Source organism: Pongo pygmaeus, chromosome 6 (assembly GCF_028885625.2).
Source record: "Pongo pygmaeus isolate AG05252 chromosome 6, NHGRI_mPonPyg2-v2.0_pri, whole genome shotgun sequence".
Taxonomy (NCBI): domain Eukaryota; kingdom Metazoa; phylum Chordata; class Mammalia; order Primates; family Hominidae; genus Pongo; species Pongo pygmaeus.
Window position 1 is genome coordinate 148,975,217 of NC_072379.2, and position 14,402 is coordinate 148,989,618.

Genomic DNA, 14,402 nt, shown 5'->3' on the forward strand with positions numbered 1-14,402 from the left:
TCCATATGCCAACAGTGAACAATCTGAAAAAGAAATTAAGAAAGTAATCTCATTTACAATAGCTACAAGTAAAATAAAATATCTAGGAATAACATGAATTAAAGAAGTGAAAGATCTCTATGATGAAAACTATTTAAAACACTGATATAAGAAATGGACAAAGACACAAAATTTGAAAGATATTCTATGTTCATGAATCAATATTGTTAAAATATCAACGCTACCCAAAGCAATCTACAAATTTAATGCAATCCCTACCAAATACCAATGACATTCTTCACAGAAATAGAAAAATTAATTACAAGATTGATATGGAACCACAGAAGACCCAGAATAGCCAAAGCTGTCCTGAGCAAAAGGAACAAAACTAAAGGAATCATATTATCTGACTTCAAATTATACTATAGAGCTATAGTAACCAAAAAAGCATGGTACTGGCATAAGAACAGACACACAGACCAATGGAACAGAATAGACAACCCAGAAATAAATCCATACATCTACAGTGAGCTCTTTTTTGACAAAGTTGCCAAGAACATATATCGGGGAAAGGACAGTCTCTTTAGTAAATGATGCTGGGAAAACTGGATGTCCACATGCAGAAGAACAAAACTAGACCTCTATCTTTTGCCATATACAAGAATCAAATCAAAATGGAATAAAGACTTAAATCTAAGACCTTAAACTATGCAACTACTATAAGAAAACATTGAGGAAACTCTCCAGAACATTGGACTGGGCAAAGACATCTTAAGTAACATTCCACAAGTACAGGCAATCAAAGCAAAAATGGACAAATGGGATCACATCAGGTTAAAAAGCTTCTGCCAGCAAAGGAAAAAATCAACAAGTGAAGAGACAACCCACAGAATGGGAGAAAATATCTGCAAACTACCCATCTAACAAGTGATCAATAACCAAAACTTATAAGAAACTAAAACAACTCAATTAAAAAATTTAATCATCCAATTGAAAAATGGGCAAAAGTTCTGAATAGTCATTTCTCTAAAGAAGACATACAAATGGCAAACAGGTATGTGAAAAGATACAGCTCAACATCATTGATCATCAGAAAAATGAAAATCAAAACTACAATGAGGTATTATCTTACACCAGTTAAAATGTCTATAAGCCATTTTAACTGGGGTAAGATAATACCTCATTATAGTTTTGACAGACAAAAGACAGGCAATAACAAATGCTTCCAAGGATGTGGAGAAAAGGGCACACTTGTACAACCACTATGGAGAACAGTTTGGAGGTTTCTCAGGAAGCCAAAAATAGAACTACTATATGATCCAGCAATATACACAATAGCCAAGATTGGAAGCAACCTAGGTGTCCATCATCAGATGAATGGATAAAGAAAATGTGGCATGTATACACAATGGAGTACTATTCAGCCATGAAAAAGAATGAGATCCTGTCATTTGCAACAACTCAGATGGAACTGGAGGTCAATATGTTAAGTGAAATAAGCCAGGCACAGAAAGACAAACTTTGCATGTTCTCAATTATTTGTGAGACCTAAAAAAATTTAAAATCATTAAATTCATGGAGATAGAGAGTAAAGTGATGGATACCAGAGGCTAGGAATGATAGTGGGGCAGGGGGAGTGGGATAGTTAATGGATACAAAAATATAGTTAGATGGAATGAATAAGATCTAGTATTTGATAGTACAACAGACTGCAATCATTAATTTGTTGTACACTTTAAAATAACTAGAAGAGTATAATTGGATTGTTTGAAACACAAAGAAACAATAAATGCTTGAGGTGATGTTTATTCCATTTACCCTGATGTGATTATTGTGCATTGAATGCCTGTATCACAAGATCTCATGTATCTCATGAATATATAAACCTACCGTGTACTTACAAATTTTTAAATTAAAAAATAATAAAAAGAAAATCAATATAATAAACCATATACATAGAACAAAACAAAAATATCACATGATCATCTCAATAGATGCAGAAAAAGCATTTAGCAAAATCAAACTGCCTTTCGTGGCAAAAACATTCAAAAACTAGGAATAAGAAAACTTCCTCAACCTGATAAAGGGCATCTTTGGAAAACCCCACAGCCAACATTGTACTTAGTGGTGAAAGACTGGATGCTTTCCTCCTAAGATCAGGAATAAAACAACGATGTCTGCTCTTACCATTTCTATTCAACATTTTACTGTAAATTCTAGCCAGGGCAATAAGCAAGAAAAATAAAAGTCATTCACAATGGAGGAGAAGTAAAACTATACCTATGCACAGATAATATGATTTTATATATAGCAAATCCTAAGGAATTCACTAAAAACTGTTTAATAAATGAGTTCAACAATGTTGCGGGATATAAAGTTAATATACAAAAATGTCTATTTATATAAACTTACAATGAACAATCCAAAAATGAAATTAACAAGACAATTTCATTTACAATAGCATCAAAAATAAAAAATACTTAAGAATAAATTTTACAAAAAACCTATTATCTGGAGCTAAAACACTGTTCAAAGAGATTAAATAGGATCTAAATAAAAGAAAAACATTCCATGTTTGTGAATTGGAAGACTTTATATTGTTAAGATGATGCAATAGACTGAAGGTTTGTGTCCCCCTCCCCACCCCCCAAAAAAATCATATGTTGAAACCAAATCCTTAGTGTGATGGTATTTGAGGTAGGACAGTTGGGAGGTGCTTAGATCATGAGGATGGAACCCTCATGAAGGGGATTAGTGCCCTTATAAGAGACCCCAAAGAGCTCCCTCTGCCTCTTTTGCCCCTTCTGCAGCATGAGAACACAGTGAGAAGATAGTCATCTATGAACCAGGAAGTGGGCCCTCATCAGACATTAAATCTGCCAGTGCCTTGATCTTGGACTTCCCAGGCTCCAGAACAGCTAGAAATAATTTTTTGTTATTTATAAGCCACCCAGTCTGTGTTAGTTTGTTATAGCAGCCACAACGGACTAAGATAATGATACTACTCATCAAAGTGATCTACAGATTCAGTGCAATTGCTATTGGAATCTCAGTTGACTTTGTAGAAATTGGCATGCTGATTCTGAAATTTGTATGGAATTACAAGGAACCCAGAATAACCAAAACAATTTTGTAACACTCAAGAGAAATGAAAACAAATATTCACACAAAGACCTGTACATAAAAGTTTATAGCAGGCCGGGTGTGGTGGCTCACGCCTGTAATCCTACCACTTTGGGAGAACACGGCGGGCAGATCACAAGGTCAGGAGTTCAAGACCAGCCTGGCCAATATGCTGAAACCCCATCTCTACTAAAAATACAAAAATTAGCCAACCGTGGTTGGGGGGGCGCCTGTAGTCTCAGCTACTCAGGAGGCTGAGGCAGGAGAATTGCTTGAACCCGGGAGACGGAGGTTGCAGTGAGCCGAGAATGCACCACTGCACTCCAGCCTGGGCAACAGAGCAAGGCTCTGTACCCCACTCCCCAAAAAAAGTTTATGGCAGCAATATTCATAATAGCCAAAAGGTGGAAAAATCCTAAATGTTCATCAACTGATGAATGGATAAACCAAATGTAATATAGCCATATATTCACACAATGGAATATTATTTGGCCACAAGGAGAATGAAGTCCTGCTACACACTACAATATGGATCAATCATGGAAACACTACGTTTAAGTGAAAGTAGGCAGTCACAAAAGACCATGTATTTTATTATCCCATTCATAGGAGATGTACAGAATAGGGAAATGTATAGAGACAGAAAGTAGATATGTGATGGCCTAGGCTTGGGGGTGGGGAGTATGGGAGGATAGGATTATAGCTGAAGAGTATGGGTTTTGGTTATTTTTTAAATTTTTTTGAGGTGATAAAAATACTCTAAAATTGTTGTGATGGTTGCGCATACCTGTGAATATACCAAAAAACCTATTAAATTGTGTACTTTAAATGGGTGAATTGCATAGGATGTGAATTATATCTCAGTAACCCTTTTCAAACCTTTATTTACAAATCCAGGTAGAAGGTGGGATTTGGCTCTCAAGCTATGGTTTTACTTCTTTTTTTTTCTTTATATATATATTTTGAGACAGGGTCTCACTCTGTCACCCAGGCTGAAGTGCAGTGGTACAATCTCGGCTCACTGCAACCTCCGCCTCCTTCCTAACAAAGGAAGTGAAAGATCTTTACAAAACACTGCTGAAACAAATCACAGGTGACACAAACAAATGAAACTCATCCCATGCTCATGGATGGGTAGAGTCAATATTGTGAAAATGATCATACTGCCAATAGCAATCTATACATTCAATACAATTCCCATGAAAATACCATCATCATTTTTCACAGAACTAGAAAAAAAATCAGCAGTGTTTTGTAGAGATATTTCACTTCCTCGGTTAGGTATATTCCTAAGTTATTTATTTATTTATTTATTTTGCAGTTGTTGTAAAAGAGGTTGAGTTCTTGATTTGATTCTCAGTTTGGTCACTGTTGGTGTATAGTAGTGCTACTGATTTGTGTACATTGATTTTGTATCCCAAAACTTGACTGAATTCATTTATTAGATCTGGGAGCTTTTTGGGTGAGTCTTTAGAGTTTTCTAGTTATATGATCATATTATCGGTAAACAGTGATGTTTTGACTTCCTCTTTACTGATTTTGATGCCCTTTATTTCCTTCTCTTCTCTGATTGCTCTGGCTAGGACTTCCAGTACTATGTTGAATAGAAGTGGTGAAAGTGGGCATCCTTGTCTTGTTCAAGTTTGCAAGGGAAATGCTTTCAACTTTTCCCCATTCAGTATAATGTTGGCTGTGGGTTTGTCATAGATTTCTTTTATTACCTTGAAGTCCCTTCTATGCTGATTTTTTTTTTTTTTTTTTTTTTTGAGACGGAGTCTTGCTCTGTTGCTCAGGCTAGAGAGCAGTGGCATGATCTTGGCTCACTGCAAACTCCACCTCCCGGGTTCACACCATTCTCCTGCCTCAGCCTCCCAAGTAGCTGGGACTACGGGCGCCTGCCACCACATCTGGCTTATTTTTTGTATTTTTAGTAGAGATGAAGTTTCACCATGTTAGCCAGGATGGTCTCGATCTCCTGACCTCGTGACCTACCCACCTTGGCCTCCCAAAGTGTCTATGCTGATTTTGCTGAGGATTTTAATCATAAAGATGCTGGATTTTGTCAAATGCTTTTTCTGCATCTATTGAGATGATCATGCAATTTTTGTTTTTAATTCTATTTATGTGGGGTATCACATTTATTGACTTGTGTATGTTAAACCATCCCTACATCCCTGGTATAAAACCCACTTGATCATGGTTTATTATCTTTTTGATATGCTGTTGGATTCAGTTAGCTAGTATTTTGTTGAGAATTTTTGCATCTATGTTCATCACGGATATTGATCTGTAGTTTTCTTTTTTTGTTATGCCCTTTCCTGATTTTGGCATTACGGTAATACTGGCTTTGTACAATGATTTAGGGAAAATTCTCTCTTTTTATATCTTTTGGAATAGTTTCAGTAGGATTGGTACCAACTCTTCTTTGAATGTCTGATAGAATTCAGCTGTAAATCCATCTATTCCTGGACATTTTTTGTTGGAAATTATTTTTATTACTGTTTCAATCTCACTACTCATTATTAGTCTGTTCAGAGTTTCTATTTCCTCCTCACATAATCTAGGAGGGCTACATATTTTCAGGATTGTCCACATTCCTCTAGGTTTTCCAGTTTGTGCACATAAAGGTGTTCATATTAGCCTTGGATGGTCTTTTGTATTTCTGTGGTATCAGTTGTAATATCTTCCATTCCATTTCTAATTGAGCTTATTTGGATCTTCTCTCTTATTTTCTTGTTTAATCTCAGTAACGGTCTATCAATTTTGTTTACCTTTTCAAAGATCCAGCTTTTTGTTTCATTTTATTTATTTATTTATTTATTTATTTAGACAGAGTCTCACTGTGTTACCCAGGCTAGAGTGCAGTGGCACAATCTCAGCTCACTCTGACTTCTCTACCTCTCAGGTTCAAGTGATTCTCATGCCTCAGCCTGCTGTGTGGCGGGGATTACAGGCATGTGCCACCATGCCCAGCTAATTTTTGTATTTTTAGTAGAGACGGAGATTCACCATGTTGGCCAGGCTGGCTTTGAACTTTTGACCTCATGTGATCCACCTACCTTGGCCTTTCAAAGTGTTGGGATTACAGATGTGAGCCACTGCACCCAGCTTCATTTATCTTTTGTATTTTTTTGTTTGTTTGTTTTGATTTCATTTAGTTCTGCTATGATCTTTGTTATTTATTTTCTTCTGCTGGGTTTGTCTTTGGTTTATTCTTGTTTCTCTAGTTCCTTGAGGCGTGACCTTAGATTGTCTATTTGTGCTCTTTCAGACTTTTTGATGTAGATATTTAATGCTATGAATTTTCTTCTTAGCACCACTTTTTCTGTATTCCAGAGGATTTCATAAGTCACTATCATCATTCAATTCAAAGAATTTTTAATTTCTATCTTGATTTCATTGTTCATCCAATGATCATTCAGGAGCAGATGTTTAATTTCCATGTATCTGTACAGTTTTGGGGGTTCCTTTTGGAGTTAATTTCCAATTTTATTCCACTGTGACCTGAGCGAGTACTTGACTGATACAATTTCAATTTTCTTAAATTTATTCAGACTTGTTTTGTGGCCTATCATATGGTCTATCTTGGAGAATGTTCCATGTGCTGATGAAAAGAATGTATATTCTGCAGTTGTTGGGTAGAATGTTCTGTAAATATCTGTTAAGTTCATTTGTTGTAGGGTATAGTTTAAGTCTATTGTTTCTTTGCTGACTTTCTCTCTTGATGACTGGTCTAGTGCTGTCAGTGGAGTATTGAAGTCCCCCACTATTATTGTGTTACCATCTATCTCATTTCTTAGGTCTAGTAGTAATGTTTTGTACATTTGGGAGCTCTGGTGTTAGGTGCATATATAATTAGGATTGTGATATTTTCCTGTTGGACTAGTCCTTTTATCATTATATAATGTCCTTCTTTGTCTTTTTTAACCATTGTTTCTTTAAGGTCTGTTTTGTCTGATATAAGAACAGCCACTCCTGCTTGCGTTCGGTGTCCATTTGCATGGAATGGACCATTCCACCCTTTACCTTAAGCTTATGTGAATCCTTATGTGTCAGGCGAGTCTCTTGAAGACAGCAGATACTTGGTTTGTGGATTTTTGATCCATTCTGCCATTCTGTATCTTTTAAGTGGAGCATTTAGGTCATTTATATTCAACACTAGTACTGAGATGTGAGGTACTGTTCTATTCATTGTGTTAGTTGTTGCCTGAATACCTTTTTTTTTTCATTGTGTTATTGTTTTATAGGACCTGTGAGATGTATGCTTTCAGGAGGTTCTATTTTGATGTGTATTTCAAGGTTTTGTTTCAAGATTTAGAACTCCTTTTAGCATTTCTTGTAGTGCTGGCTTGGTAGCAACAAATTCATTCAGCATTTGTTTGTCCGAAAAAGACTTTATCACTCCTTCATGTATGGAGCTTAGTTTTGCTGGATACAAAATTTTTTTTTTTTTTTTTTTTTTGAGACGGAGTCTCGCTCTGTCACCCAGGCTGGATTGCAGTGGTGCAATCTCGGCTCACTGCAAGCTCCGCCTACCAGGTTCACGCCATTCTCCTGCCTCAGCCTCTCCCGAGTAGCTGGGACTACAGGCACCCACCACCACACCCAGCTAATTTTTTGTATTTTTAGTAGAGACAGGGTTTCACCATGGTCTCGATCTCCTGACCTCATGATCCGCCCGCCTCGGCCTCCCAAAGTGCTGGGATTACAAGCGTGAGCCACCATACCCGGCCACAAAATTCTTCTTTTGTTTAATGAGGCTAAAGATAGGACCCCAATCCCTCTGTTTTGCAAGGTTCCTGCTGAGAAATCTGCTGTTAATCTGATAGGCTTTCCTTTACAGTTTACCTGATGCTTTTGCCTCACAGCTCTTAAGATTCTTTCCTTTGTCTTGACTTTAGATAAGTCAAGACTTTAGATATGTGCCTTGGTGATGATTTTTCTGTGATGAATTTCCTGGGTGCTACTTGAGCCTCTTGTATTTGGATGTCTAGATCTCTAGCAAGGCCAGGAAAGTTTTCCCTGATTATTCCCTCAAATCAGTTTTCCAATCTTTTAGATTTCTCTTCCTCAGGAACACCAATTATTCTTAAGCTTGGTTGTTTAACATAATCCTAACTTTCTTGGAAGTTTTGTTCTTTTCTTTCCTTTTTTTTTGAGATGGAGTCTCACTTTGTCACTCAGGCTGGCTGGAGTGCAGTGGCATGATCTTGGCTCACTGCAACCTCTGCCTCCCAGGTTCAAGCGATTCTCCTTCCTCAGCCTCCTGAGTAGCTGGGTCTACAGATGCACACCACCACACCCAGCTAATTTTTGTATTTTTAGTAGAGGTGGGGTTTCACCATGTTTCACTCCTGACCTCAGGTAATCCACCTGCCTCAGCCTCCCAATGTGCTGGGATTACAGGCATGAACCACCATGCCTAGACTGTTCATATTTTAAAATACTTTTTTCTTTGTCTTTGTCATAGTGGGTTAATTCCAAAGCCTTGTCTTTGACCTCTGAAGTTCTTTCTTCTACTTGTTCTAGTCTACTGTTGAAACTTCCCAGGGTATTTTGTATTTCTCTAGGTGTGTCTTTCATTTTCAGAAGTTGTCATTATTTTTTCTTCATCATACCTATTTCTCTAAGTGTGTCTTTCATTTTCAGAAGTTGTCATTATTTTTTCTTCATGATACCTATTTCTCTTGGAGACTTTTTCATTCTTATCCTGTAGGTTTTTTTTTTTTAATTTCTTTAAGTTGGTTTTTACCTTTCTCTGGTACCTCCTTGAGTAGCTTAATAATTAATCTTCTGAATTCTTTACTTGGCAATTCATAGATTTATTCTTGGTTTAGATCCATTGCTGGAGAGCTAGTGTGATCTTTGGAGGGTGTTATACAACCTTGTTTTGTCATATTCCCAGAATTACTTTTCATTTGGATAGACTGTTTCAGTGGAAAGATTTGGAATTCAAGGGCTTCTGTCCAGATTTTTTTGTCCCATGGGGTGATCCCTTGATGTGGTGCTCTCCCCCTCTCCCTACGGATGGGGTTTCCTGAGAGCTGGACTGCAGTGATTGTTATTGCCCTTCTGGGTCTAGCCACCCAGTGGGGCTACCAGGCTCTGGGCTGGTGCTGAGGAATGTCTGCAAAGAGTCCTGTGATGCGAGCCATCTTCAGGTCTCCCAGCTGCAAATACCAGCACCCTGCTCTCGTAGAGGTGGCAGAGGAATGAAATGGACTCTGTGAGAGTCCTTGGTCGTAGTTTCATTTAATGCACTGATTTTCTTAAATGTTGGTTGTGCTAGCAGTAAAGCTGTCATGTGGACAGACTCAGGACCTCTGGTTAGGCAGGGTGTTACTGGCAGTGGAATTAACTGTTGTTTTCTCCTTTGGTGAGGGATGCTCTGTTATACATTACTGTAATGGCTTGAGTTGTTTGGCATTTAGCCAGGAGGTGGTGCTTTCAACAGAGCACCAGTTGTGATAGTAGAAGGCAAATATAAGCTTGCCCTAAATTGGCCAGGATAAGTATTCAAGTTTCCCAGTGATTGGTGGGACTATAGAGCTCCCAAGAGCTTATGTCTTTTGTCTTCGGCTACCAGGGTGGGTAAAGGAAAACCACCAGGTGGGGGCAGTGTTAAGCGGGTCTGAGCTCTGATACTCCTTGGGCGGGGCTTGCTGCAGTCACTGTAGGGCATAGGGTGAGTGGTTCTCAGGCCTACGGAGTTATGTTCCAAGGGGGATTATGGCTGTCTCTGCTGCATTATACAGGTTGCCAGGGAAGTGGGAGAAAGTCAGCAGTGACAGGCCTCACCCAGATCCCATGCAGTCAGCAAGGCCAGTCTCACTCCCTCCATGCCCCGCCAACAGCACCGAGTTTATATCCAGGCAGCTGACACAGGGCTGCGATCCTGCTTCAGGCTACACGCCTCCCCACTGAGAAAGCAAGCAGGGCTTTCAGGCCTCATCCCTCCCTGTCTGCCCATGATGTCAGCTGCAGCTCCTGTACTCATACCAACACATCTCATTCATCCACTGGATTCTGCTCAGGAAAATTCGTGCTCAGTTGAAATTATTACAAAGCTCAACTAGAAGCTTCTTTCACCCTGTAGCCCCTCCCTAATTCTGCTCTCTGCCTTCCCCAAGGACCCCTGTAAGATAAAGTCAAGAATGGCTTCCCTGGGCTTGAGCTGGAGTCTGGGAGTACCTACAGGGCCCTTCTTACTGCTTCTTCTACTTTTATATTTTGCTCAGCTCCCTAAATCCATTTCAGCTCTATGTAAGGTTAAATCCTACTCCCATGATCTGCGTTTTTAGGTTCCACAGTGGAGATGTGTGTTCAGAGGCAGACCTTCCCCACTCATATATTGGGAACTCACAGTTTTTTGTCTATCTCATAGTTTTCAGCAGCAAGCTGCTTCTTTAAAAGGGTCTGTGAGTTCTTTTGGTTTTCCTGGTGTGATCCTATTGTGGTTCTTGGAGCAAAAGTTCATGATGTGAATTTCCACATGCTGTTCTCTTTGTCCAAGTGGGAGCTGCACATTGGTCTTCCATCCACCATTTTCTACACTCTCAGCATTTTAGTTTCCATGAACCAGTTTCTGTGACTGTGTATGCTTTCCATTTTGTCCGATCTTTGAATGTAAATGTTTATTGCAATAATTCTGTTCTTCTACCATCATTGTACTTGAGGCGTTCAATGGGTAGAAATTTTCTCTTTTGAGTTCATAGATCTTTGAGTCAAGAGAAGCCTCATCTGATTTAATGTAGATCACAAGAGCTTGGACTTTGTCTAATTGAATGAGGCTTTGAGAACCTTGGGATAGAGGTGAGTATATTTTGCATGTGGGAGAGATGTAAGTAATTATGACCAAGAGGGCAGTTCATGGTAGATGAAACTGTTGGCCCTGAATGTTGACTTATTTCTGCATCTGTGGCCTTCACCTTCTTTTCAGATCTTCCCACTGGAGGTGAAAGATGCTTTCTTGCTCTTGAGTTACAGCTTGGTCTTGTGACTGGCCTTGATCATTGAGATGTTCTCACATGTAATGTAAATAGGGGCTTGAAAGCTGCTTTCATAGTTGGGCCTACCCCTTTGCATTTCTGCTGTCATCATAAGAAAAGTGTCCCCTTGCTAGCTGCTACTCCTCCACCCGGGATCATAGAAGGAACACACATGGAGCAGATCTGAGCCCAGCTCAGACAGAAACCAAGCACAGATGGACCCACAGCTTGAAGCAGATACACCAGGTCAAGCACAGCCTATATCAGCTGATTGGCATCCATGCTGCTGACCTATGAGCATGAGAATACATGCTTATTGTTTCATGCAGCCAATTTTGGGATGATTTATTATGACATATTGTTGTGAAAATAGCCTTGATTCTTACACCTGTCTCTCCCCCAACCCCTACTCCCATCAGGTACTGAGTAAGGGAATGGGAGGAGACCTCAGTTGAAGGAGTTCAGGTTGTGGCTACAAGGTAGAAAGATGCCATTAGACAAGTGACAGGAGGTTCTTTGGGGAGTGGAGTGAACTCATGGCCTGAAGAGCAGTCTCTAGTCATTTGTGGTAGGGCTGCCAATTTCCATAAGCTGGCCAGGAATTAATACAATTTACAGTGCACTACAGAATCCTTGGGTGTGGTGACACAGGCGAAATATGCTAAGGAGGAATGTCTACCAGGCAAGGGGGTATAGCTCAGGGGTAGAGCATTTGACTGCAGATCAAGAGGTCCCCAGTTCAAATCTGGGTGCCCCCTGCTGCCACTTAGCTGTGGGTTCTCTTTTCCTGATGTTAGGCTTGCTTGTTATCCTCACCACTGTCCTTCGTGTAGCTTGTGTCCATTTTCTCAGGTGACTTCATTTTTCTGGCACAAGTCATGCTCAAGTCACTAATAATCTGCATGTGTTTCAGAAGTTCTAATTAGCTGCTCTTCTTTCAAGTTTATATTATGGCAGGACAGCATGAATTAGAGGTCACCCAGTCTGACTTTGCATCAGAATTACTGACAGAACATATCAAAAATACAGATTACTTCCTAGAAATTCCAATTTAGTAGGACTGAGGAGGAATCAGAGAACTTCTACTTTTGGGGGTCATTTGGGCCATAATCCCCTGTTAATACCTGTTCTAACATCCAATAATTCTAAGTGGCTGGAAAATTGTTTTGGAACTTACAACAACTTATCATTCTAAACCACATCCCAGTGGGAAGCATCAGTGATGTTCAAGCTAGTGCCTGCCTTCAGCCCATCACTGAGGGCATGTGGGCTGCTGAGCTGCAGGCATAGGCAGTGGCCAGGTGTGTAGAGGTGGGAGAGGGTGGGAAGGTGGGGGAAGTCAGAATGAAGCTGTGGGCATGGTAGGAGGGTGACCAATTGCAGTGGCACAGTCAGCTAGGGGTGGTGGCGGGCCATGAGTGATTACTCGACTCCCTGCATTAAAGTTCAGAATTGAAGTTTACTCAGGCTTCAGTAGTTGTTTTTGAGTAAAGAATTTGATTGATGATCCACAGGTCCCTGACTCAAATTCATATGTTCCCTACCTACACTAATTTCTTCCCATACTGACCAGAGTATTCAAAAACAGTTTCCTTTCACCTCCTGAGGCCCCTGCAGTTGACTCTGCCTGCAAGGAGGACAAGAGGGTAAGGAGGTCGGTTTGTCCCATGCTCCTCTCTACTTTCCTGCTGCCCCATGTGACTTGCCCAGATCTGCTCTGCAGGCCTGATCAGTCTTGTCTTGCTTTTCTTTGGTGAGCATTTCTCTTGTGTTTTCTTTTTTTTCTTCCTATTCTTCCCCACCCTGTGAACCCTTTGTCCACATTTTGAGGATCCCCAGTTGTGTGAGGCACAGTGGAAGACATGGCTCTGCTTGCAGCACCCGAAGCTGAAGGAAAAAGCCACTTTCTCTCTGTCTTCCTGGCACTTCCGGCCACCCAGTGCCACCAACTGGCACAATGCATGCAGACTGAGTGACTTGTACAGGCAGAGACAGTTTAGCATTCATTCCTGGGCTGGCAGAGCTCAGGCACAGTCAGACAGTTTCCTAACCAGTGCGACTTCCTGAGAGCCAGGCTGCCTGGGTCCCCTTGGATCCCCCCTGCTTCAGAAGCCCAGGCTCCCTGACACATGGACAATGGCCATCTCATCTGTTTCACTGGACAGAACCAGTTTCTGTAACGATGTACCTAGACAGATATAAAAATTGCAATTGGAGAGGGTTGCAGAAAAAGGATCCTAAAGAAAATGGGGTGAGTGTAGGATGGACTTTCTGTCATTATTGGGATTGCAGAAAGTAGAAACCTAGTTGATTGTTCAGGTTTGACAATCTGGGAGCCCAAGGGTCTCAGGGATAAAGTAACTTAGTAATTGATCACCTGGATTCAAGGCTGCTTACTCACCTGGTAGGCATTCAATGGTTGCTTATGGCTGGCATTCATTCTGATTGGTCAGTGTCTCTGCTGTAGCTGTTGTTAAATATTTCAAGGGTCATTTCTTCTTGGAATAAAGTTCCACTGAAGGACAAAACTTTTAGAGACCAGCTGTTGTTACAGAGCAGTGAGAAGGGCCCAGCCAAGTCTGACAACGTTAGGAAGCTCAAAGACATACAATGGAAAGCTCAGATGTCTACAAAGCATTCTCCAGACACAGATGGAATGTGCAGATGTCCCCACGACTACACCAAAACACTCAGCTCTTGCTGCTGAGTAACTGAGATTGCTGAAAAATGAAAAGGCAGAATTGCCAATCTGCAATTCTTGTTGGTTTCACATTTCCGCATCTCTTGTGTTATGAATTGCTACTTCAGTGATAGCTGCAGGGAATTTTTGGAAGATGTCAGGAGAACTTCTCAAACTTGGAAGAAGTTGCCACAATCTACTCTCACATTAGCCTTTGTTGGGATATTTTTCTGTTCCTGAGATAATCGTGCCAGGGAGGATAAAATGCTGAAGTTCAATGGTTCTCCCTGATTAGTTAACAAGAACACTAGGGAATGGGTTCTACTTAACAAATTCTACCTACATGTATATATATATATATATTTCTATATTTCCAATAATCCAGAAAGTTTTTTTCTAAGACTTAACCCATGTGCACACACACACATTTCATATTTCTCATTTTGAGTGCCTATGGTGGCCTATCCTTTCTGCTTGTTATCCAAAATAAGTTGAACTTTGTGATAAGAGAAACAGCCTTGGCACTAAGTGTTTCTAGAGTTTATTGGTTTTATTATTTCCAATAAATCAACTTTTGGCTTTGTTGCTTTTCTCTGATTGTATGATTGTTTTTTATTCCATTGATGTCTCCT

At 40.1% G+C, this 14,402-nt stretch overlaps 1 non-coding gene across 1 annotated transcript; it reads left to right on the forward strand.

Moving 5' to 3' along the window:
* Positions 1–11,776: 11,776 nt before the first annotated feature.
* On the forward strand, positions 11,777–11,848 carry TRNAC-GCA (transfer RNA cysteine (anticodon GCA)). Its single transcript has one exon. It is a non-coding gene; the product is annotated as a tRNA-Cys (tRNA).
* The last annotated feature ends 2,554 nt before the right edge of the window (positions 11,849–14,402 follow it).